We start from the raw sequence: 23,057 nt of genomic DNA, 5'->3' as shown, positions 1-23,057 counted from the left end.
AAACAAACAAACAAAAACAAACAAAATTCTTCAATTAAATACTGAAACTTGAATACATTTTATACAAGTAACGATCAGTTTTTACTATATTGTCTACTACAACCTGCCTTACAGTTCTATACTCAGACCTGCAGCGAGTGGGTGGGTGTGTGTATTTTTCTTATAGCAAAGCCGCATCGGGCTATCTGTTGTGCCCAACGAGAGTAATCGAACCCCTAATTTTATCGTTGTAAACCTGTAGACTTACAGCTGTTTCAGTGGGTGACTCCTGCAGTGAAACCGCAGGACTACAAAGCAAATGAAACATATTCATTGATTTATTGATTAAAAATTGTGTAATGTTGTATTCACAGTTAACATTAGTTATACCATTATAATTTAAAATAAAAACAACGGAAAAAAACAAACTTTTACAACTACGAGAGCTCACTTATTTTAGTGTAATCCAAGCAAATTTTCAACTGCTTTATTCAATGTTTGTGTTACTTCTATCAAAATTGTTGCCAGTCCAACCAGTTTTCTTTGTGTTGCGTTTTATCTCCGATAAGTTTAATCAGATGGAATTTGAAAAAGCTGTTTTATCTAGTAGAAATGGTAACTGGCCATATCGACAGAATTCACAATGCAACACTGGTGTCGGAAAACGGTTATTATAAATGTGTTCTTGAACACATATTCCATTACATTTTTTTAGTGTCTCTGTTTGTGTCTTTTTTTTTTTCAAGTTACGCACAAAGCTACACAATGGGCTATCTGTGCTGGGTATTCCACGGGTATCGAAACCAGATTTCTAATGTTGTAAGTCTGCAGACATTCCACTGGGCCGTTTTCAGATTGAGAAGAGCAGCAGTTCGTTGTACAGTTTTGTACCGGAAATCTTGTATAGAAGAAGAACATTGCATTGTGTATGATGAGTACTGAACCATAATTGACAAGTTGCCATGTGTAATAACATATTTCGGATATCTTTCCGTTATCAAATATCTTCAGCGGTACAAGGCCCACTTCGAATAACTCCTTTGTATCTTTGTCTGTGATAAATAACACAAATAAAATTCGCATACATATTTGAGATTTTTGTTTTTCTTTTTTATAAGATTATTTGCCTTAAGCAGTTGTGGATTCTTCAATTTTTGAGACAGTGTAACAGGGAGTTAGAGAACTGCGCTTTTTTTATGCCCTTATTAAGAAGGATTGTAGAGTGGACTATATTGGTTTGATCATATCCATCTGTTGGTTCGTTCCATTCTTGTGGTATGATATCTTAAGATTAAATAGATGGATTTTGACCAAACTTATAAAGCAGTACTGCATATAAGGTTATAATTAACAGTTTTGAAGGTCGTGGGTCAAAGTTAAGATTAAAAGGTCGCCGTTACATAGACATTTTTCCCTAACGTTCTGGACAAAACGTGTACAAAAGGTACTGCGTGAACGGTTCTAGGCGCAACTACCCCCCCCCCCGTTGTACAGCATACAGCAGTAACTCTGCAGACAAACACTTTATAAAGATAATAAATACAAGTGCATAAACAGCTCACCAGACATTTTAATGAAAGAAAACACTAAAAAAACGTGTACAAAATTACATTGTATATGAGATATTGAAATTTATTATAACCTTGTACAAGGCCTGAGTACTTTAACTAGAAACCATAAAGTGCAAGAATTACCTAAAATAATACAGAGAATTTTCGTGTGACTTTATAGTTTTAGATTTTTCGTATAAAGAAAAATTAAAATTCTATAAAATTCCATCAGATTCTTGTCAAAAGAAGGGTTAAATATAGGGAAATTATCTAAAAAATAAAGCAGAAAAGGGAAATATTACTAGAAAATACAACAAAAGGATAAAACTTGCCTGTATAAAGACACTTGTAATTGAGGATACTTGAATATTTTATTTAGAATATTTTTGAAATGGCAAACCTTATGTTTAATTTCAAGAGCACAGTATAAAAGTGATGTCAAAACTTTAATAGATAGGTACATATATGAATAAGACATATTTTTCACAAATCTGTGAATAGTATCGGCAAGGTTTTCGCATCGTATTCTTTACATGTCTAGAAAAGTTCTGAATGCATTATTTACGTCATGAAAATTGCGAGTCACGAAAAGGAGAAACCCTTCATGTCCATTTTAGTTGAAGACATCATTGATTACACTTCCAAACTGTTTTATTGTCATATAGGGAATCTTTTAATACACGTACAAAAGCCTTTGAGATTTGTTTATTTCGTTCTTTACGAAATGCATAATTTTCTATGAAACTTTCTTTTATATGACACGACCTAAATGGATGACTACATGGTATTTCCTGGTAACAAGCTTTTTGTGTTTCTGACCAATATCTAATAAGCACATTCTATTGTTTCACATCATGTACAGTTGTGATGTTATATAATATATGGTATTATACTGCATTACTTTTCTTTAGGTTTTTGGATTTGGATTTGTTTGGAAATTTCTCACAAAGCTACTCGAGGGCTATCTGTGCTAGCCGTCCCTAATTTAGCAGTGTAAGACTAGAGGGAAGGCAGCTAGTCATCACCACCCACCGCCAACTCTTGGGCTACTCTTTACCAACGAATAGTGGGATTGACCGTCACATTATACACCCCCACGGCTGGGAGGGCGAGCATGTTTAGCGCGACGCAGGCGCGAACCCGCGACCCTCGGATTGCGAGTCGCACGCCTTACGCGCTAGGCCATGCCGGGCCTTTCTTTAGGTCATTCACCATTTAGCATGTTGGGTCCTGAGTCACTTGAGATGACGTACGACACCTTTGTTGATCCCAATCCAAAGTTGTTGACTATGGGACACTTGAAAGCGCTAGACAAAAGCTAGATCAACATCATTACATGAAACAAATGAAAAAAATAAATATTCTTGCAACATTCATGACCAACAGGTTTCTTCTGCTGCTGTAACTTCATTGCTAGGTTTGCTTGAAGACAAATATTACGGCTAGAGATTTATGGGTCTGGTTGAATTGCTGTGTTGTGTTTTTTGTAAACATTAAAAAGCTAAAAGATTATTTTATAATAATATATTTATTCTTTCAATCCTGATAAAAAGCATGTATTTGTTATTTGTCACGGTGGCCTACTTTCTAGAACTTTATTTTTTTATTATTCTTGCAACACATTTTTGGATGTTTTTGTTTATTTATCACAAGCTTACTGACCAAAATAAAATTTTCTGCTATATAAGGATGGAAACTTAGCGCTATGTTACTCTTCTCTAAATAAATTAGTAAATAAAAATAATTTTTATTTTGCAGTTCTATTTTTCCGCACAGCGGTATGTCTGCGGACTTATACGACTAGAAACCGGATTTCGATACCTATAGGGGGGGGAGTACAGGCAGCCATTTGTTTTACGTTATGCTTAATAATAAAGAACATCTAGTTCGCCACCCTAAGCAGTTACATGTCTATTTTTCCTATCCAAGGGTATTGTCACTGAAACTTACGGAGATTGCGTACACTCATATTCAAATGGATGAGAGTTAGGATATCGACCAAATCAGTTTGTCCTAAAGATACGTTCAGTAACTACTACCTCTTCCCGAGATTCTTTCAGTTGATACAATCACTAAATTTGTGGGATTTGATTTCAGGGACGAGATTGATGTATCCCATTTATCTTTTGTTGCATCATCAAGCCTGTTTGATGTTGTGTGGTTGCTTAAAGCGTTATCGCTTATGACATCAAAGAGGTCCTAGAGGAGTTCCATATTATTTAGGAGAGGACTTCTTGCTGATCATTATGTAACCTCAGTGATTTTGTGACACGGATAATTCATCACTTTCTTAGCGCATGAGAAAAGAATGTAGTCTGATTACATTTATAAAGGGAGTATTCACTGTGTTAAAGACTACATCAGTGTATGATAAATATATGCTTCCTGAAGAAGGGCTTCAACCAGAAATTGTGAATAATATTGTCAACATTACATCAGTGGATTCAGTTTTTACTTCTTTTCATCAGTAACCTGTTGTCGTGTCAGTACGTCGTTGAATATTAAATACACTCTTTGGAAGCACATTATGATCTGTACACCCATTTATCTTATTGCACATCTATGTCAAAACTCAGCTTCTACCAAAATGCTCAAATTCAATTATTGTAAATTGAGGATAAAGTTTATCTTAGCTTTAACAGACAAAAACCAGTTAAGTCGTTGGTAAAGACAGGAAATCGTGATTTAGTGACTGGTGTCCATTAGCATTGTTGTCAGTTTTGGTAGTCTCTACGAAAATTGAGCCCAGGCGTGCAGTCAGTTGAAAGGCTAAAGTAGATCTTCTCAGCCATAGAACAAACATGTAATGTGTCTTCAAGGCCGTTTGGCTACTGACTGTTATCCTAGTTGCTATCTTCATGTTTATATTGAACCTGTGGACAGTGAAATAGAGATTCGTAATGGTCGTTCTGTGATTTAATTGACTTTCACCTCGTTGTTCAAGTTGTCTATTATGCTTAGACAAGTTGTCTGACATTGTGTCCAAAACCTTTCTTCTACCATAGATATGACAGGCCCATATGGACTCACGTTAGTTTGTTGTTTTATTTCTTTTTTAGGTGTGTGTTTTTCAGAATCCCAATACTTGATCAGCACTGGTTAATTGTTCTTCTACGGTATTCAAATAAAAAAAAAATTCTCTACCACATAGTTATGTAGAAACTTACTGTAACTGAAACATTTCTTCTGCTGAGGATCAAACCTGAAGAAGAAATGGGTTATTGGCTTTCTTGAGCAGATAGCATATTTAGAACATTTGAAACATGCACATAATTAATGAAAATGACGTTTTGGAATTGTATTCAAATGAAATTTTCTGGCCATTTTTAAATATTTGATCAAACCCTGTAAGTGTATCCTTTACAATCTCCAACGAAATTATGTAAATAAATATAGCCGAGTGATTAATGCATCAGACTATGTGGCTGATGTTTCGTCATTTGTGCTCAATTGCAGTAAAAAAGGAATTGCATTTCGCACTTTGGGTCTGTAGTTATATTATAAGAGTGTCTGTCAACTTTCATTATTCGGTCTGGTGAAAATTGGTGTTTACTAGCCAACTTTCCTCCAAACTGTCTACCATTGACTCTATCAGCGGTAATTTTGGAGATTTATAACGCTAAAATCTGGTTTTGATACCCGTGATGAGCATGCTACATATAGCCCACCAATCATGTAACTTTGTGCTTAAGAACAAATAATTCTCTGCCTATCAATAAAAGTATTGACCAGCCGTCCTGAGACACGTTTTTATTTCAAGTGTGTTCCTCGTGATCAAGAATTACTTCACCACGGCGATTATACGAGAAGAGTAAGTCTTTTTGAGTTTCTTTGTATACTGTGTTATATGTTTAAACTCAATTATGCTTGAACTTACATTACGCCAATGTTAACCGTATACGCTTGTGCAATCCTAACTAAACTAAGAAACTTAAATCAAATATCATCAATAGAAGAAATGACATTTATTTCATCCAACAAAGCAGAAAGGAAAAACTAATCCATAATTTTGTGAAGATAAAACTATCGAAGAGTTTTAACTAGTTTACAAACATTAGCCATAATGTACACACAAAAACTACTAAAAGTTATGTTAAACTCGAAATGTGAGAACTAAATGACTTGTAGAAACAAAAAATGAATCTAGACTATCAACTGGCCTGCTGTATTCAACCAGACATTTACGGACTCATACAACACAACATCAATCAAATCAACAGAATCAAAGAATTGTCACACAAAACCATCAATTTAATTTCCATTACGACCCATAATGTTGACCTATGAATCATTTAACTACAACCTCGGTAAATATATAGCGTGGGCATCTTCTCAATATGTAACACCAGCCGGCTCCTTTTTTATAGACTTTTCATTTAAATATATTCTTGATCACCTAAACCATAAAGCCTTAATGGCCAGTTTTGATGTAATTTCCCTCTTCGTAGAAGTCCCAACCACTGAAGCCTACAAGATAGCTTCAGAACTTTATATCCAAGACTCAAGCCCATTGATACACATCCCTAGCAACCCTCATAGAATTCACTACCACCAAAACTAACTTTATGTTCAATAACCAAAACTACCTACAAATAAATGGCCTAACTATTGGGAATCCCGTGTCACCGGTTTTAGCCAACATTTTTATGACACAGATTGAATCTCAAGCGATCAATTCAACCTTACACCCACCACTATACTGGTACAGGTATGTTGATGATACAATTACTGGATTCACATCTACAGAACACAGTTGTTTTCTTTTTGAACCACGTTATCTCTATACACACACACCCCAACATTAAGTTCATCTTTGAAGAGGGAAAACTAACTAAATAGCATATCTAAACCTCAAGATCACTAGAACCAATACACAATTCATTAAAAAAAAGTCCACAGAAAAATCACCATTACTGGATTGTACATTTCCTGGTACTCAGCACATGAAACAAAACAAAAACCCAAAGTATTAAGAAACCGAATAAACACATAAATGTATCTCTGAACGGCTGGTATGGGTATTAACACTTTTATTGATAAGGAGAGAACAACGTTTCGATCTTAACTTGAAGATGACCTAGGAAGGTCAAAACTTTGTTCTCTCCTTATCAATGAAAGTGTTAATACCCATACCAGCTGTTCTGAGATTCGTTTTTATTTCACATGGGTTTCTCGTCATCAAGAACAAATAAACACAGTTACAAAACTATGTTCACCCGATAATATTAACGATGAAATCAACAAAATAAAACAACACTTCATAAACGTTAATAAATTTTCTCAAAAACCGTGGAAAAATTATACGCACACACCTAAACCAACAACAAATAAACAACAATAAATTCCAAGATACAACAAACTACAAAACCTTACACTGCTGTATACCATATGTTATCGACATCAATGAAAAAAATAACCAACGTATAGAAAAAAAACTTATAATAAAACACAACATTCCAGCAAACACCAAATTTATTCAAAAAATAGGTACATTACTAAAGTCCATACTCTGTAAAAACTATACTATGTTTTTCGCGATTTGTTCTCGTGTTAGAATTCACAATGTTGGGATATGTGTGGCAGAGACATGTTAATATTACATTTGCTCATGAATCTTGACCTCTTAAATTTCAAAATAAATCACCTGTTTTTGATACATTGGAAAAGGTGAAATTAAAGCAAGTCGTTATGGATAATACTATGTAACACAAATTTTGTTCCTGGATAGTACATGTTATTTCTTAATTGCTTATGTTATAAAAGTACAGAAAATGGCCATTAATCCCTTCAAACTTTGCTTTTGTGACCTGGATAATGAAATTTAGAAATTAACCTATTTCCTATGTAAAAATGGGCAAATTTGCACATTCTCATTTACATAAGGTCTGAATAGAACAACATATGAATCAATATTTACATGTATTTATACTATGTTATACAAAAATGAGATTTGCGATTGTAATGTAAATTACTTTCACGTATCAGCCCCCAAATATAGTCTCTCATCATGTTTTCTTTGTATGCTCCTTGGTCACAAAAGCAAACTCTAAAGAGAAAAATTTACTTTAGACATAAGCAATTGGGAAATAACACTTTCTATCCAGGAACAAGAAAAAGTAAAAGTGTTGTTACATAGTGTAATTAAATAATTATTGTAAACATTTGTTTTGTTTCCTCTGTAAACCATCGATTACATATTACCACACATTAGATAATAACCGTATTATGACCAACTGGGAACAAATAAAAGAATAAATTTGTATCAATATATGTATAACCTACATCAAATCAGTTTATGTATCTTATGACGAATCCAATTAAATAATATTATGTTTTCCAAACAAATAAAAGGTTTGATGTGTTACATGTATATTTAGCGATAGTTTATTATTATTATTATTATTATATCCCTTTACTAAAGATTGTTTTAAATGTTTTGATACGAAATACTTAAATTTCGCATAAGTTGTGGAAGTTATGGTTATAATATGTTGCTATATGTAAAGGTTTTGTTCGTTCTTAGTTAATTGCTTGTTTCAACACAAAACCACACAGCAGATTGTCTGCGCTCTGTTCTTTGGGGGGAGTTAAACCCCGGATTTTAACATCGTACATATATAAATTACCACCGAGTCATTAGAGGCATCTTTTGGGTACAAAGTCAACTTGTTTCATTTGTTATAAATTAATCATATACCATAGTAAGTTTTGATTATTAGACTTTAAAGCATCACAGAAACTTCACATTGTCTAATATTGTAGTTTTATAGCTTATTTTAGGCGTTGTCTATTGGTTAGCATGCCCGGACTATGAAGTTAATGACTTTTGTATCACTTCCTGTTGTCGCAGACAAGCGCTACTCATTTGAGATCGTGGGCGTACTGCGAGAGTATTCGATTAGACCTAAATAGCCTAAGAGGTGGCGGTTGATTCTTTTCACCTGCTGCTTTCTCTGTATGCTATTACTTTGGTCCCTCTCAAAAGGCTTAGCGGCAAGTCTGAAGGCTTATACCTACAAATAACGCATGGTGCAGCTTTGCGCTTAAAAACAGACGTCTTCAGAATTATGTATGGTTATACGAAGGTAGCTAGTTCTTGAGTAGCTTTGCACGAAAATTCAAAACAAACAGATCATATCAGTTTGAGGGCTCGGGTTGTACGGGAATACGGTATGAAGTAGGGCTTCGCACTAGTGAGGAAAAACATTATTTTTAGGGAAGATAATGTGTTTCTGTGACAAGAAGTAGTTGGGTACGTGAAAACCTTTATTAAAAATACCTGTTTTGACTTGCAGGAGAAACCGTTGTACTTTGCTTCAAAATTGCTAGGCTGATTTGTAACAAAATGTATTAAAATTATGATGTGTTCATGATTCTACCTATTATATAAATCTGGTATCCCTCACAATACATGTTCCTCGCTGGTACAGTGGTAAGTCTACGGAATTACAAAGCTAAAATCAGGGGTTCGATTCACCTCAGTGGTCTCAGCAAATAGCCCGATGTGGCTTTGCTATAAGAAAAACACACACCCTTACAATATGAGGAACATTATCGACCCAATATGCCAGGGACCAAAATATCGTGCCACCAAACAAACTTAAAGACGAACATTAGATCCAAATTAACAACAACTTAATGAAATATTTTTTGTATTTTCCTTTTTTGTTGTTCTCTTATTCATTTCATTTTCTTACTAGTATGCTCATTATTATAAGATTCAAAAATCAAAATTAGTATTTTTCAATAGTTTTTGGAATGTCCTGAAAATGTATTTGGTGTGCTGTCAAATTTTTGATACTTTAGAATGCTTTTTGGACAGAGAATTTTCTATTTCAAGTATTGATTTTTCCATAATTTTAACAGCCTGTAATAGTTCTATGTAAAGGAGAATTACTTTGTACAGATTAACACATACAAACAAAAGCAATAATAATACATGAACATAATAATACATAAGATATTAAAGAATAAAGAAAACATTAAAAATAACAATTTACACCGTCCCTTAAGAATTACTAGGTTGGTCTGTTGAAACTAATCTCATTTTGATGCTTTTGTTATACATATCCCAACATGTCCAGGTGATTAGGGCGCTCGACTCGTAATATGAGGGTTGCGTGTTTGAATCCCTGTCACACCAAACAAGCTGCGGGGGCAATATAATATGATGGTCAACCCATTATTTGTTGGTAAAAGAGTAGCCCAAGAGTTGGCGGTGGGTGGTGATGACAAAATGCCTTTCCTCTAGTTTTACACTGCTATTTTTTGTTGTTGTTTTTTTACAATTTGTATTGTCTTTCATTCTGCTAATGTACTTGTCAGGTTTGTACCTGTTAATAATTTATATTCGTCAAGTTTCCTTGAATAACATACTGGTGGGGCGTCGTTATTCATGTTCAGTAAATGTTTATATATTAGAGATGTGGACAGATTGAACAGTCAATTAGAATTTTACTAAAAACATCAGTTAAGAAGCTAATATCAACAAATGTCCAATATTTCGTCAGCATTTTTACTCCCCAAATACATCTCTATGTAGCAGCATAGGAGCAAAATAGGGGTTTGTAGTTTGAGAAAATAATGTCTACAGTTTCTCCAGCCATTTGTTTAAGTTTTCTTTTATTATTTATCTTGCCAATTATTTTTTTAAAGTTTGTGCGTGACTATATCTTCCTGCGCACGAAACTTGCTGGTCCTGACTAAATTTCCGCCGTATTTCAATCTGCCATTGTTTTCTATAGATCCTCTGGTTGTTTCAGATTGGTATCGTTGAATGGTTTTAGGGTCGAAATTGATTCATTTGTAAACAGAGTGTGGCACTATACTGAATATAATAAAAATATTCTAATGTGATATATAATCTGTTTTTACTTAAGAACTTATGAAGGTTAAGTAGAATGTACAACAACGTGTGGACCACACTGTAATATCCTTGATATGTCCAGTAAAAACAAGGCCTTTCGTACAATACGAAGTATCGTCAGGTAACAGACACAGTGATATCGAATTGCATGAACAGCGTCTGTTACGATATGAACTGGATAAAGTTAGGGAATTGTAATTTTAATCAGTTTATTATTAGTGTATTATTCCGTGTATAATTAGATCATCTTTGACGCCACGAGATCACGTGTGTATAGTCTTCATGTTTGCCTTTTGAGTTTCGCACAAAGCTACAAGAGGGCTATCTGTGCTAGCCGTCCCTAATTTAGCGGTGTAAGACTATGTGGAAGACAGCTAATCATCACCACCAACGCCAATTCTTGGGCTATTCTTTTACTAACGAACATTGGAATTGACCATACGTTATAACACCCCCACGACTGAAAGGGCAAACATGTTTAGTGTAACGGAGATTCGAACCCGCGACCCTCAGATTACGAGTCAAGGGCTCTAACCATCTTGTCATGCCGGGACACGTATATAATCTAATAAAATTTCAGCAAACTCCGTAACCTATTATAATAAACGCAAATAAATAACACATTTTGCATTCTCAGTAACAATGTTCCTTTTTTAATAGGCGTGTCATGGGGTGCTTTATCTTCATCAACTCGGAATAAGAAAAATGATGAAAACTAAGTTCAAATGTCTTTTAAACATGCATGATTAGCCACAGATGAAAAAACCTTACAGTCTTCAAGTAGCTTGTTGTAATCGTCGTTTCAAATGTTTATTGTCCACTCGTTTCTTCAACATATGTTTCATGGTAGACATTTGTAAACATGTACCTTGTATTGTACAGCGGTAGTCTTTTATCTTTAGTATTGACCAATAAGATGTATGTAATGATTACAAAAAAACACATTCTTCTTATGTCTTTTATGGATTTGAGCGCAAAGAATGGGTGAGAAAATTATTACTGTTGCCATTATGTTTCGGCCCGGTATGGCCAGGTGGATAAGGCAATCGACTCGTAATCTGAGGGTCGCGGGTTCGAATCCCCGTCACACCAAACATGCTCACTATTTCAATTGTGGGGGCATTATAATGTGATAGTCAATTCCACCATTTATTGATAAAATAGTAGCCCAAGAGTTGGCAGTGAATGGTGATGACTAGCTGCTTTACATCTAGTCTTACACTGCCAAGTTAGGGACGACTAGCGCAAATAGCCCTCGTGTAGCTTTGCGCAAATTTAACAAAACAAAAGAAACAAACATTTTTCTGCAGTACCAGAACAGATGACCAATTTAACAACCTGCTGTTGTTGCAGTATATTCGGATGATGTAGATGAAAATTGTACAGTTTATAGGTGACAATCTAATATTTTGTGTTATTTACTTCATGAACTATTCTTCTTTAGGATCTTTCTTCCCAGACATTCCTCATCGGGGGAAAACGTACAGAAATTAATACGAGTATGAATGTTAGATATGATATACAGACCTAACATTCTAAAGGGCTTACTGTTGTGGAACAAATAATATAATATCGAGTTTGATAAAATTGAAATACGTAAACTTTGTTAACAATGATCACAATTAGTCTGTGATTAGCTGTTCCATTGAATCATCGTAACATAACTTAGTTATACGGTAGTTACCCATTGTTGGCAAACGACTATCCGAAATAAATATATTTAACATTGTTGTACAACGTAGTAATAACCATATCTCAGGAAGACAGTAAATTGTTTCAGTTTACCTACATATATATATGTGTGTGTGTGTGTGTGTGTGTGTGTGTGTGTGTGATGCACAAATCAAGAAATATGATTTTTAAACATTTGTTATTGCAAACTTTAGATATTTATCAACTGTATTCATAAGACTTGTATTGGTTGCAGTTTTCCTAGGAAAGAACCCAGGGTACGTCATCTTAGAGTGTACTTTTCGATATACATATATGTTAAATGAGACTAGACTTAATTTCGAAATTATAACCTCGTATCTAGAGCTAGACGCTGTAATTTATTGCGTAATGATCGTTTTGTTAAGAAAATAAAAGGCTTTTTGTACTTCTCTGTTATTAACAGTACTACAAACAAGGATATTACAAGATAAAGCACAAATCGTGGAATAAAGATAGCGAAGAACATGCACGAGCGCCGAGGAAGTTACCAATATAAAGTACTAGCAACTCACAAGGTGATAGAATGCAATTTGCGCCACACCTGGCGGCGCACAAGAACCCTGTAGGTTATTGTTGAGCCAAACGAGAACGAGAGCCATCACTCGTATTCACAACACTTCAAACTCATTTTAAGGATAATGTTTAGGTAGAACTTATAACACGTAATTACTAAACATAATCATAAAACATTTATATTAAAAATGTTGAAAACTTGTCACATGTTAAACAATAATAATTAAGTAGATGTGTTGCTTGACCAATTTGTTTGATCGACAAATTACGTACGCAGCTTTTCCCTTGGTGAAAGTCCGACATATCTAGGGAAATTCTACAAATAAAAGTGAACTCTCACTCCTTAATTAGCTTTCTTTTTCAAGTTCTTTTAGTGCACTTTAAATAATTTACCTGAAAGTTTTTCATGTTAGTTTAAGGAGAATGCACTCTTCAGTCGTTTCTCTCTTGAAAACACGGACAAATTGGCAAAATGTAAACAAAATCTCTGTGAGAGTTATTAACAGCATTTATTCTCCAAGAAAACTGTTGTAAGGTGAGGGAAGTGGATAGGAATTGAGGAAGTAGCAGTCGAATCGAAAAACTCGGCAGAAATGGGAAAGTAGTTGCGTCACTTCTTTGTTCAAAGTAATCCATTTCACAGTGTAGATGTGATCGATATTTCTACTTTCTGAATTTGGTACATTTAATGCATTAGACGTAATAATAAGCTTGAATTTTGCTTCTGTGGAAAACTGTATTCCACATCAAGAAGTAAAAAATATTCTAAACGTATTTTAATAATGAAATACTTCTCTAATTTAGATTTAATCGCTTGTTCTAACCCTAGTATAAATCAGAAGTTAAATAAGATGAATCGGAAAAAGAGCGGGAAGTAAAACAGTATTAATATTTTTATTATCCGCATTGTAGCCAGATATTTTATTACTTTATATTTTGTTTATTATTATAAAGAAGCTAAAATAGTGCAAATTTCATTCGCAACGTTCGAAGTTTGTTTAAACACCAGTTAGTGCAGTAAAACGTAGGGGTTATTATGATACAAAATATTGTTATTTTTTAATGCAGAAGAAAGTTTAGTTTGTTTTTTTTTTCTTTGGAATTTCGCACAAAGCTACTCGAGGGCTATCTGTGCTAGCCGTCCCTAATTTAGCAGTGTAAGGCTAGAGGGAAGGCAGCTAGTCATCACCACCCACCGCCAACTCTTGGGCTACTCTTTTACCAACGAAAAGTGGGATTGACCGTCACATTATAACGCCCCCACGGCTGGGAGGGCGAGCATGTTTGGCGCGATTCGGGCGCGAACCCGCGACCCTCAGATTACGAAGCGCACGCCTTAACGCGCTAGGCCATGCCAGGCCCAGAAAGTTTAGTATGATTTGGTTTGCTTTTGGAATTCAAAGTTATCATTCGAAGTTTGGTCTGGATCAGTCTACTCGTTTAGGAGAAGATTCTGCCTAAAATTGACAGAAAGTTTTTTCATATTGCATAGTTATCACATCGGTATGATTTCATATATACAGTGTATACGTGAAGAACCTCTGTACTCCATTTCTTATACTCAGATCTGCCGAGCTAATGCCCATGGTGCAGCAAGTGTGTCAAAGGTTCTATATGTCATCTTCTTACCCCTTAACCCCTTTTTCACGTTCACACGGTTGCATAAATTTCCTAAGAAGGCTAATGAAAGTCACCTTGTGTAATACTACCCAGGTTTATTTACTAGCTAAAAAAATAGTTTTTGGAAAACTATAAATTTTGCTTGAGTGTCGATACTATGAGCTCTCGACTCGTAATCCGAGGGTCGCGGGTTCGATTCCCCGTCACGCCAAACATGATCGCTCTTCCACCGTGGGGCGTTTAATGTTACGGTCAATCCTACTATTCAGTGGTAAAAGAGTACCCTAATAGTTGGTGGTGGGTGGTGATGACTACCTGCCTTCCCTCTAGACTTACTCTGGTAAATTAGGAACGTCTAGCGCAGGTAGCCCTCGTGTAGTCTTGCTCAAAATCCACAAACCCACACCACCTATAAGAATCGTTTACTACATTTGTTACGACATCTTAGCACAAAATTGTTACATTTTCTGTTTTAATCCATATTTTGTGTCAAGTAATAATAATAATAAATGAAAATAATCCACTCGGGTGTCTGTCTTCACGGTTGATATAAATTGTTAGATTTTCTGTTTTAATCCATATTTTGTGTCAAGTAATAATAATAAATGAAAATAATCCACTCGGATCTCTGTCTTCGCGGTTGACATAAATTGTTAGATTTTCTGTTTTAATCCATATTTTGTGTCAAGTAATAATAATAAATGAAAATAATGCACTCGGGTGTTTGTCTTCACGGTTGATATAAATTGTTAGATTTTCTGTTTTAATCCATATTTTGTGTCAAGTAATAATAATAAATGAAAATAATGCACTCGGGTGTCTGTCTTCACGGTTGATATAAATTGTTAGATTTTCTGTTTTGATCCATATTTTGTGTCAAGTAATAATAATAAATGAAAATAATCCACTCGGGTCTCTGTCTTCACGGTTGATATCGTTGAAAAAGTTCAAAAATTTCCCAGTTCGTATAACTTTATACATGACATTCTGTCTGTCTGTTAATGTAATGAAAGATGACGTAAACATGTTTTCGTGTTCGTTGTTTAACACAAAGAAACATAATGGGTCCCCCTCTTCAATAGCTTAGCGATAAGTCTGAAGGCTTAAAACGCTAAAAAACTGGATTCGATACTTGTCCACTGTGTAGTTTTGTTTGTTGTTAAGCGCAAAGCTATGTTTTTGGCTATCGCAATCTGCGCTGTGCCCACCGAGAATATAGAAACTAGATCTTTAGTGTTATCAGCTTTCAGGATTCCCGCTGAGCCACGGGAGGCTTGTAAACACGTTAGTTGCGTTCATTTAGTACTATTTGTTTAGCTACACAACAGCTATCTGCCCTAGCCGTCCATAACTTACCAGTGTAAGGCTAGAGGGAAGGCAGCTAGTTATCACCACCCACCGCCAAGTCTTGGGTTACGCTTTTAACAACAAATAGTGGAATTGACTTTATAACGTCCCACGAGTGAAAGGGGGAGCATGTTTGGTGCGACGGGGATTTGAACCCGCAGCCCTCGGATTACGAGTTGACAACCTTAAAACCACCTGGCCATGCTGGGCCGCGATTAGTACTGTATTGTTCGTATATAGTTTGATACAGGTAGAATTAATGTTTTTACTTTGAAATTTAAAATGTTGGTTGATGCTCTAGTTACTTTTTGTTTTTTTACCAGTTTGTAGATAACAGATTGTTGTAATGTAACAATAACGTGAAAAGTTGAATATTTGTTGTTCTAATAATCAAAATGTCATTTCCAGGATACTAAATAAACCGGTTTGAAAACGGGAAATTCATGGTCCAGTGTTTTAATTAAACGGTTTATAAGAAAAAAAGATAATTTAGTACACAAAATATGTCTAAAACTGTTTGCACGAATTTTATTTTTCTCAATTTTTCTCAATTCTCAATCAATATAATATTAATAAATAAGTTTTAATAGAAGTGTAGTCGATTGCTTGTGCGCAGATAGCCATCATGTAGCTTTGCGCGAAATTCAAAACAAATATTACTTGTATACTGATATACACATATAAAATTATGCAGGTTTGAAAATAATTTAGGTTGTCGGAGTATATTATTTAGTGACGGTAACGATTATAAATACTTTACGTCACAGTGTCAACCAATTTCAACTTTATTGATCGATGGACTTCAGCACATGAAGGTTTTGTTTGTTTGTTTTGAATTTCGCACAAAACTACACGAGGGCTATCTGCACTAGCTGCCCCTAATTTAGCAGAAGACTAGAGAGAAGGCAGCTACTCATCGCCACCCACCGTTAGCTCTTGGGCTACTCTTTTACTAATGAATAATACGATTGCCCGTCACATTATAACACTCCTACGGCTAAAAAGGCGAACATGTTTGTTGTGACTGGGATTGTTATTTTACAGAAAATGTTCCATTTAAGGCTAGTTCACTTGTTTTGTGTACATAGTGTTTAATAATGACATCAGAGATCAGTGTATGTTAGAAATACGCCTGCTTTTATACCAATGTACGTAGTCGAAAAAAATATGGCATATTTTGTATTTTGCTCTAGTGTAAACGTTTTAGGTTTCGATAAAAATGTAATACTGTAAGAAATAAATTACTGGATGTAGTATCTCACTCCAGTTGGTCGTGGTCTTCAATCCAGCCAGTCTAGTATGTAAGTGGATCCTTCCATTACCTGGTATAGCTTAGCTTGGAGCTGTGTTCGAAGTAGGTGATTGAAGAGACATGGGTTGATTTGGTTGTTTTTAAGCGCAAAGCTGCGCTTTGAGCTGTCTGTGCTGTAGATGCCACAGGTATCGAATTAAGATTTTTAGTGTTATAAGCCTACACCGAACAACTGGAGTGAAAGAGACATCGATCACGAGTAAAACAGAAAAATAAAGTAACAGTTTTATACTATAATAAGTGTATGTATAAGCGGGATTATTGGAGGAGGGACAATACAAACATCAAATTCATAATTACTAGTGTTAGACTTTTTTTACCCTCACCCACATTTTTGCCCCAAATCGCACTCATGCAGGTTAGTTTTCAAATCAGCAAATACTACTAAGTTTCATTATTTGTTGGATTTATTTCATAGTTTAGATATTTAGATCCCTTATGTACCTGTTCTAGCTTGCGAAAAAGGAAAACGTGTTTTTCTGTTTGCATACGTAGTTTGCCACGCGATCCGCATTGACTCGTATTATATACAGCTCACTGGGTTAGTCTAGATTACAGTGCCCTCTGTCTTTACGTGGCTTGATGTGTTTTAGCGGTGTTTCGAATATAAATGTGTTGGATGAAGATTTATTTTAACGTAATGTGTATTAGTAACATCATTAATGGTGCAAAGTTAAGTGAATTTCAAGCGTATACTGTAACTGGAAAAACAATGTAAGTATTGTACATGCATAACATTTACGTAGCCGAAGGTCATCTATGTAAATTATGGTTTACCACATACGACTTTTGCCAACCTATTGTCTGATAGTTGTACCTGGACGTAATAAGAACACTGAATCGTAAAGTTGACGTTAAACAGTGGAATTCTAAGCTTTATTTCTCTGTGTTCTTCAACTGGAGTTTATTTATGTAGCCTATGTATTTCCATTTATTCACACAAAATTTCTAAGTATATATTAGGTTGATATAATATATATTTTCTTATGTAAAGGGTTATAGTTCTAAGAGTTCGAATTGCATTTTAAATCTGATTCTGCGTTTAAAAATATCCTAGTTTTGACCTTAGTGTTTTATGATTCCTTATGTACGGAAGACCCTCAGTGGTATAGCGGTATGTCTGCGCTAGATTCCAAGTTTCGATACCCGTAGCGGGTAGGGCACAAATAGCCCATTGTGTAGCTGTGCTTAATTACAAATAATAATATTATGTACAGAAATATACTGTTATATACGTATATGCGTACAAAGGTTTCAGCTCTTGTTTTTTATCGACGTAATTTTTACTTTATCACAAATTTGCTGCGTATGTGCATTATACGTCTTACTTAAAAAGGTAGACTTATTTAGGCTTGAATATTATAAAAGTGTTTCGAAATTATTATAGTACAAACTTCAAATAATTGTAAATTCTTTTATCACAAGTATTACCTTTTGTAATGTGAAATAATTACTTCATGAAATTTTGCTTAATAAGTAATGAAAATTTCTAATCTGCTTTAAGTAATTCATATTTTTCGTTGATTTTCATTGGTGCCAGTCTATTGAGTAGTCTGTGTGTTGCACGTGTTGATTTAAGTATTTCGTGCGTAATTAAATTGTTACTATGGATGTGATGGTTTTTGTTTTGTTTTTGAATTTCTCGCACAGCTACACGAGGGCTATCTGTGCTAGCCGTCCCTAATTTAGCAGTGTAAGACTAGAGGGATGGCAGCTAGTCATCACCACCCACCGCCAACTGTTGGGCTACTCTTTTACTAACGAAGAGTGGGATTGTCTGTCACATTATAACGCCCCTACGGCTAAAAGGGAGAGCATGTTTGGTGTGACGGGGATTCGAACCCGCGACCCTCTAATTACGAGTCGATCTCCTTAACCCACCTGCCCAAGCCAGGCCTGGTTTGATGGACAAATTTGACTGTACATCATTATACTTTGTGCCTTATTACAAGTGAAAGGATATTCAGATTTACTCTATTTCAATAAGCTACTTACAACTGTCTAGGTATTTACTTGTTTGTCGCCAGACAACTTACTTGACCATAAGACAGGCTCCTCGAAAGAAAATAATTAAAGTTAATTTAAAGTTAAGCATTTTAAAGTTGGATAAATCCCTGACGAATGTTATTTGTTAGTCAGAATATTTGTGGAATCAAGTGTTTAAACGAAAGTCAACTTGAACATACAATATATAGCGATTTAGCTTGCGAAAATAAACTATGTGGTTATTATTATCTTAATATCAACAAGTTGATATTTTATATCTGGAGGGATTTTTTTAGATGTATAATTTAAAAAAAAACTTATGACAAACGAAGATAAAGCCATTTAACAATTATTTATCCTTTTTTTTTTTTCTGGGTATCGTTCCATTTATTTGTACGACTTAGGAAAATTAGAATATCATTTCTGTACGTGTTACGACACACGTCAATTACATTTAGAAGTGCCCTCTCGTAGGTTAGTAGAAGAGACAGCCATAGGCAACTTATTTTGTACATTATAATGACACACAGCTTCCTGTTGCTTTAATTACACTAAACTATGTTTACCAGTGGAATCGAAATATTATGAAACATTTAGATTTGTTATTCTTACCATATATATATGATAAAATTATCACTTTCATTTGAGTATGATGTTTTTAATCTTTAGGCCTTAAGTTAAAACAGAGATTTTGGTTATCTGTTTCTTCTAGCAGGTTAATACTAACCTTTGGTGCAAGAGCCGTATGCTAATATATTGAATTTTCTGACATTAGCCTTGCGTATGTATTAGCTTCTTTATCATAAAACTTCACAAAATGTTTTCAACATTAATCATTATTAGTAAGGTATATTATATATTTTTTGTAGATTAATAGATTATGTTTTACTTTAATAAATTACTCGTACCCTAATATCAAACTGCTTGAATAAGTACCAGCGATATTAGGTCTCCTGTGTCATAATGGTTTCAGTCAGTATATCCAAACCAAATCAAAAGGTTCCCTACTGGGACCAGCAGTAAGTCTCTGGATTTGCAACGCTAAAATCAGGTGTTCGATTCCCCTCGGTGAAAACAACAGATAGCCCGGTGTAGCTTTGCTATAAGAAAAACACAAAAATACACCGAATCAAAAGGCAATAATCAAGATATATTTAGATATGTAAATTTGTTTTATTTTTCTGAATGTTAAATAGTCTGCTGTGTTGTTGCTGTTTAGAAGACTAATACTGATGTTTTTAATATCAATTAACCATTCAGTTATTTTCGTAGAACTGTTTGTAAAAGTGTCTATAGTGAGATAAAATCTCTTAAAAACAAGAGCAGACATAGCCAGTTGGTTAAGACATTCCACTCGTAATCTGAGAGTCGTGGGTTCAAATTCCTGTCATACCAAACGTGCTCCCCCTTTCAGCTGGGAGGGGATTATAAAGTGACGGTTCATCCCACAATTTGTTGGTAAAAGAGTAGCCTAGGAGTTAGCAGTGGATAGTGATGACTAGCTGCTTTCTATCTAGTCTTACACTGCTAAGTTGAGGAAGGCTAGCACATATAGCCCTTGTGTAACTTTGCACGAAATTCAAAACAAACTAGTCTTAAAACTTGCTTATTAGTTTTAATTTGCATTGCTTCCTCAATAAATCTTTCAGAAAGAATAAACCTAATTGAGAAAGAAGTGTTAATGAATTAATAGTTAGCATACTGCTCTCAGTCCTCCAAAATACCGTAAGAAATGTGCACTATGTAGTATACTGCTCTCAGTCCTCCAAAATACCGTAAGAAATGTGCACTATGCAGCATACTGCTCTCAGTCCTCCAAAATACCGTAAGAAATGTGCACTATGTAGCATACTGCTCTCAGTCCTCCAAAATACCGTGAGAAATGTGCACTATAATAGCGGTGAGAAAATACGTAAAACGTACGTGAATTGAAATAAGCCCGTTGTTTAAAATACAATTTAGTCATCGATTCTTGACTCCCAGTGGCATAGTGGTATGTATGTCTGTGGACTTCGACTGCTAGAAACCGGGTTCCGATAGCCGTTGTGAGCAAAGCATTGTTAAATCGTTTCGTAGCTTTATGCTTACTGGGAAACAACAATCATTGCTTCTTTATTTCGGCTCAGCGTAAAGTTATTGATAGGGTGAAAAACATCAGGAACTGATTTAAGAGTAGTGAAAGTGAGTGGTCAAGCCTTTTTTTGACGAAGGTAACAGAAAATAAGAGGGAATCTTTAATAGTCGCGGCACTTGAAATTCTTTTAGGTCGAGTTAGAGGAAATTAACCTGAGACCCTTTACTCCTCCTAATTAGATTTATTTTTGTGCGCCAACAGTGAGAAGCGTGAGTTGTGTACATACTCCATTTAATTTTATTACTCATCAGGACCTCTATCAACCTTCCCTCAAATTGAAATTAAAATACATGAATTTGTGAGACCTTGGACATGATCAGATACATTAACCCGAAGGATTTGACCCCCTGAGTCCGAAACTGTAATTAGATCTCAAATTGATCAAAAGATGACGGAGGCACGAGCTAAAAGTTTGTTCTTGAAAAAGGAAAACTTAAAGCCATTGTATGAGTCGTTATGCCGTGGCAAAATAATATACACATGTATATTGTTTTTCTTCAGTACATTTTTACACTAAGACAGTGGTTACCGGAGGAATTTACGAAGAATAATGCCCCCCAGTGGCTCAGCGGTATGTCTGGGGACTTACTACGTGAAAAACTGGGTTTCGATACCCGTGGTGGGCAGAGCACAGATAGCCCATTGTGTAGCTTTGTGTTTAATTCAAAAAACAAAACAACGCGAAGAATAATTTTTATAAATTGAGAAACTTATGTAAGGAAACCAATGTGATCTAACTTATGAAAGAAAAGTCTATGCAATTTTAATATAAAAAGTTTTAGTAAATCAAATTATGGCTTCAAAATTGAAAGTAATGGATATTCTAATTAACCTAACGGGTTGCTTTCACTAAAATTAAACAGTATCTCCTTTTCCCTCTACAAGATAAGGTTTATCATCACATTATGATGGCTAGGTGATTAGGACGCTGAACTCATGATCTGAGGGCCGCGGGTTTGAATATCTCTCACACCAAACATGCTCGCACTTTCAGCCGTAACAGCGTTATAATGTAACGGTCAATCTTACTATTTGTTCCTGAAGGAGTAAGCCAAGGGTTGACTGACAGTGGGTAGTGATGACTAGCTGCCTTCCCTCTGGTCTTACACTGCTAAATTAGGGACGGCTAGTGCAGCTTTGCCCGAAATTCAAAACATACAAACAAACCTTTCCACCAAAAGTCTAAAATCCAATAGTAGCAAAGAGATGTTAGAAAGAGACTATTCACAGTGTGTGCGTAGTATATTTTGAAAACGGATTTAAACGTGTTATTTTGATGAACAATTCTGGTATTTTAACAATTGCATGTTAATATTTTGAGATTGAGGTACAAATGTAAAAGCAAAAATCAACGTGAAAGGTTTTAAAACAGACTGAAATTGATTTGACTTTGGTTCTAAAGGAGAAATGAAAATATTGTGAAGTGTAAGTAGAGGTAGAAACTATGTTATGTTGTTATGTGTGTGGCTGTGTAAACAGTTAATTAATTTGTTTTTACTTAATCAGAGGAAAATAACAATAAGACCTTGTTAAAGTGACATGTTATTCATTTACTTGGTCTTTTGTTATCTAATAAGTTATCGGGTTGAATATATGTTTGTTTTTATGCAATCGGAGCTAAGTGTTATTTCAAATAAAACAGCTTATTTTTGTAAAACTTGAGAAAAGACGCCAAATAGCGAAATATTAAAATATACATATATATTTTTCTGTTATAGATTTAATGTTTCTTAAAATAAATAGCAGATATTATTTTCTTACGATAGCTTGAGTTACATCACATTAAACTTTACATAAATAATTCACAGTTACGTTGAGGCTCAGAATATTAGAGAGAGTTGTTTTTTAGTTAGTTGTACGAAAAGTTCCAACATGATTGATAATTATTTTACGTATTTTTGTTTGATTGTTTTCTATTTGCCAGAGGCTATGCACAAGTTACTAATTGTGCGTGTTTCATGTTCTCTTATCCCAAAGAGTAGTATACATTTCAAATTTACAATAATCTGTGAATTATTTGATGAAATGTAATCATTT

General features: G+C 34.8%; 1 protein-coding gene across 24 annotated transcripts in view; it reads left to right on the top strand.

Moving 5' to 3' along the window:
* Positions 1-23,057, top strand: part of LOC143246533 (guanine nucleotide exchange factor DBS-like) — a 121,205-nt gene that overhangs the window by 31,139 nt on the left and 67,009 nt on the right. For 3 of the 24 annotated variants that reach the window (XM_076493610.1, XM_076493601.1, XM_076493548.1), the window contains exon 1: positions 17,445-17,614. The exons of the other annotated variants lie outside the window; for them this stretch is intronic. The gene's annotated coding sequence lies outside the window, so the exon portion shown is untranslated. Of the gene's footprint in view, positions 1-17,444; positions 17,615-23,057 lie in introns of those variants that run through there. 24 annotated transcript variants of the gene reach the window in all.

This window comes from Tachypleus tridentatus, chromosome 1 (assembly GCF_004210375.1).
Source record: "Tachypleus tridentatus isolate NWPU-2018 chromosome 1, ASM421037v1, whole genome shotgun sequence".
Classification (NCBI taxonomy): Eukaryota; Metazoa; Arthropoda; class Merostomata; order Xiphosura; family Limulidae; genus Tachypleus; species Tachypleus tridentatus.
Note: the sequence above shows the minus strand (reverse complement) of the source record. Positions and strands in the feature narration are given on the sequence as shown.